Genomic DNA, 4130 nt, shown 5'->3' with positions numbered 1-4130 from the left:
AAATGACGATAGACTTGTGATCATCCGAGATGTTCTAGTGGATGAAAGCAAAGGGTAGGATTGGAGTCAATGGTATGTTCGACAGGAGCAAGAAACAATCAAAATTGTGCTTTGATGAAGACCAACAGACTGAAGTCACAACCAACCGAAATGAAGAACCACCTGAGCAAAATGTTAAGAGATTGAATAGAGCAATAACTAAGTCGACAAGGCTAGCTAGATATGACATATTTTCAGGTCAAGAGGTCGATGCATATGGTGACTTAATAGAAGAAGTAATGATGATGGCTGAATTAGAACCAATCGATTAGGATTAAGCCATGAATGATTCGAATTGGTTAGCAGTCATGCAAGAAGAACTCTGGGAAATCGAGAAGAAAAAGACCTGGGAACTTATTGAAAAAGCAATTAAGAAGTCAATTGATGTGAAGTGGGTTTACAAGTTGAAGCTAAGGACAAATGGTGAGATTTCTAAGCACAAAGAAAGACTGGTAGCAAGAGGTTTTCTGCACACAAAAAACTGGTATTGATTTCGACGAAGTTTATGCACATCTGGCAAGGCTGGAAACCATCAAAATTGTTGTGTCGAATGCAACATACAAAGGATGGAAGATACATCAACTAGATGTAAAGTCAACATTTCTGAATGGACCTTTGGAAGAAGAGGTATATGTCAGTCAACCACCAGGAATCGAAATCAAAGGACGATAGTCGAAGGTATACAAATTGAGGAATGCTCTCTATGGTTTGGAGCAAGCCCCAAGGGCTTGGAATAAGAGAATATATAGCTTCCTAATCCAAGCATGTTTCTCAAAATGTATCTCATAACATGGGGTGTGTGTCAATAATGCAAGCAGATTTAGTCGAGTTATCATATGCTTGTATGTGGATGGTTTACTGATTACATGTGCAGATAAAGAAGAAGTCAAAGAACGCGATTCGAAATTGATGCAGGAGTTTGAAATGTCTGACCTAGGGAATTTATCATATTTCTTAGGGGTGAAGTTTAAAGACACAAGTGAAGGATTGTTTCTGCACCAGACGAAGTATGCTTAACACATCTTGAAGGGTTCAATATGAGTAATTGTAAGGTAGTTGTTACACCGTTGGAGACTAGAGCAAAATTGAGAAAGGAAATAAATTATGAGTTTGTAAGTGCAACAATGTACAAGCAAATCATTGGATCCTTGAGATATCTTTACAATACCAGACTTGGCATTTGTTAAAGTGTCAGATTGTTAAGTAGGTTCTTGGAGAAGCCTTAAGAATGTCATCTAACAACAGTCAAAAAAGTGTTGAGATACATCAAAGGTACGATTTATCATGTTGTGTTGATGCCAAGTCAAAAGAAAAACAGCACAAAGCAAAGATATATGGTTACATTGATTCAGATTTCAGTGGAGATCAAGATGAAAAGAAGAGTAATGCAGGCTACATATTCATGATTGGAGGTGCCCCAATCTCATGGAGTTCAATAAAGCAAAGCATTATGGCGTTGTCGTCTTGTGAAGTTGAATATCTGGCTGCATCATATGCAACATATCAAGCAACATGGATAGAGATGTTGCTTGAAGAGCTTAAGATAATGGAACCTAAGAAAATGAAGTTGTTTGTAGATAACCAGTCGGCTATCGATCCGACGAATCATCGAGTGTGTCATGGTCGAAGTAAGTAGATAGAAAGAAAGTATCATTTTCCGAGGGATCTAGTTAACAAAGGAAAGTCTGAACTTAAGCATTGCATAATAGAATCACATTTGACTGGCATACTCATCAAACCCCTGAAAACAATCAGGTTCAATGAGTTAAAGAGAAATATTGGGATGAGAAGTCTCGAAAACATGAATTAGGCGGTGTGTTAGAAGTTGTAATTCGATGTTTTGAATAAAAATTAGTATTCGACTGTGTCAAAGTAGTCAATCCAAGTAATAGGAGTCAGTTGTATTCGACGGAGTCGAATAAATCATTTAGCTTGGGTTGTAAATTTTGGGTTTAGACCCTGATTGTCTATAAATAGGCATGACATTGTATAGTTTTACATATGACTGTTTTAGTAAACTTAATAACTTTTCAAATATATTTTTTCTCTCTTCTCTCTCTTTTTTCTCTTCTTTTTCTTCTTCATTCTTCTTGAAACCCCAACTATTATATATGTTCCAAAAATATGTTACTCAAATTATTCTTACTAATGATCAAATTTTTTATATTAACAAAAAATAATTTTCAACACCAAATTATGCAACTTAGATATATTATTTACTTGTTGGTTTGTTAGTTACTACACATGATAGATAAGTCTTTTTTTTCTGCAATTGAAGAAATAAAAAATGTTTCCTCATCCTCTTAAAGTAATCATGACCTCATTTTTGTATTAAAATTAATAATTTCTTAAATTTAAATTCACACACACACACATATATATATATATATATATATATATATATATATATATATATATATATATATATATATATATATATATATAAAATTTTATAAATGGAAAATTATAAAATAAAAGAAAGGCAACTAATGGTCCACCAAAATACAAAAAAGGGTACTATCAGTTAGCACAAGGTCAATTAGCACAAAAGTATCGAGTGAATACCACTAAACATATAAAGTAACCAAACAAAATATTTTAAAAAATCACAGATACATATGATAAATCAGCCAATAATGAAACAATGGGAAATAGAACAAAGCAAAGCCAAAAACAAAAAAAAAACATCCTAATAGATCACCGCCCACATGAAACCACCATAAATAAGAACAGAGTCCTCAATAAAAAGCACTTATAAACACTACCACGAAAACAATATCATCAAAGACTCTCAAACATCTATTGATTTAGATAGAAGATAGAATTTAGTCAAGCAAAGAAAATACAAAAGTTGATGCCATTTTTAAGTCAGGAAAATGTTTTTTCCATCCACATCCTTCACATTAGTTGATGAATAAAAAGATAAATAATTCAAAGAGAGACCTAAGATCCTCATGGAGAACCAATAACCCCACATTCTAACCACTGAAAAATCGTATATCACACCGTGGAAGTCACCTCACAGAAGAGATGAGAAATTGAATCTACCAACCCCTACACATAGCATAAGAAATCTCATATAGATCAACTAAAATCATATGTTTAAACAAATTCTCGCTATTTGAGATCTTATCTTGCAGAAGTTGACAAAAACCATCACTTTAGAAAGGATTTAACTTACCCAGATGAAAGAAAGGTTCAAGTTCACATACTGGGAAAAGAGTGCATGGATATTTAGCTTCAGTTTGGTAGAAAAAGTATAGGCTACCGAAAAGATCTCGCATGCTGCTACCACCCCCTATCACTATCTAAAGTAAAGTGGCATTCCTTGGATAACTCAGAGTAGCAATCATATCATGTTCATTAACAAAATATATATATATATATATATATATATATATATATATATATATATATATATATATATATATATATATATATATATATATATATATATATATATATATATATATATATATTCAATTGTCCTCCCACATATCTACCTCACCCACTAACCAATTTTGTTAACCAATGATACTAGAGTCTAGAGAACCTAATTAGAGGAATCGTCTACATTGGATAAAAAAGATAAATTCATTTTTATTGAGTAAGCGCAGAACGAAAACCATAAGACCTACCCCATCAAGGAGGAAATGACATGAAAATTCATATCTAACATATAGGACATCACACTAAAGATCAGAAGTATCTGAAATCAGCCTTCACCTGGATTTACCCAAAAGAGCATAGTTAACCAGACAGAAATTTCTGACACTCAATTTGCGTTGTTACCTACTATAATATGAAAGGGTATTCATCGTCATATAAGTGTGAAAGATATCATAATCCAAATTTTAGAATCAATGATCAAACATGTTAAGAGTCTCACATCGGACAATATATGGCCTGAACACGAGTTTATAAGTGGGGGTAACCCTCACTCTACCAATTGGTTTTGTAGGGTTGAGTTAGGCTAAACCAGAACAACAAAAAAATTAGTGTTAAAAATTATTGAATTAGGAGAGACTAAGAGACATTTAGGTTAGACTTTATTATATATAGAGAGATTACAACTAATCACATGATATAGT

The 4130-nt window shown here is 32.9% G+C and overlaps 1 long non-coding RNA gene across 1 annotated transcript; it reads right to left on the bottom strand.

The window, feature by feature from the left end:
* Positions 1-2825: 2825 nt before the first annotated feature.
* Positions 2826-3376, bottom strand: LOC127092687 (uncharacterized). The gene is made up of 2 exons (XR_007792267.1): positions 3221-3376; positions 2826-3093 (listed from the first exon to the last, which is right to left on the bottom strand). It is a non-coding gene; the product is annotated as an uncharacterized LOC127092687 (long non-coding RNA).
* Between the last annotated feature and the right edge of the window lie 754 nt (positions 3377-4130).

This window comes from Lathyrus oleraceus, chromosome 1 (genome assembly GCF_024323335.1).
Source record: "Lathyrus oleraceus cultivar Zhongwan6 chromosome 1, CAAS_Psat_ZW6_1.0, whole genome shotgun sequence".
NCBI lineage: Eukaryota > Viridiplantae > Streptophyta > Magnoliopsida > Fabales > Fabaceae > Lathyrus > Lathyrus oleraceus.
Note: the sequence above shows the minus strand (reverse complement) of the source record. Positions and strands in the feature narration are given on the sequence as shown.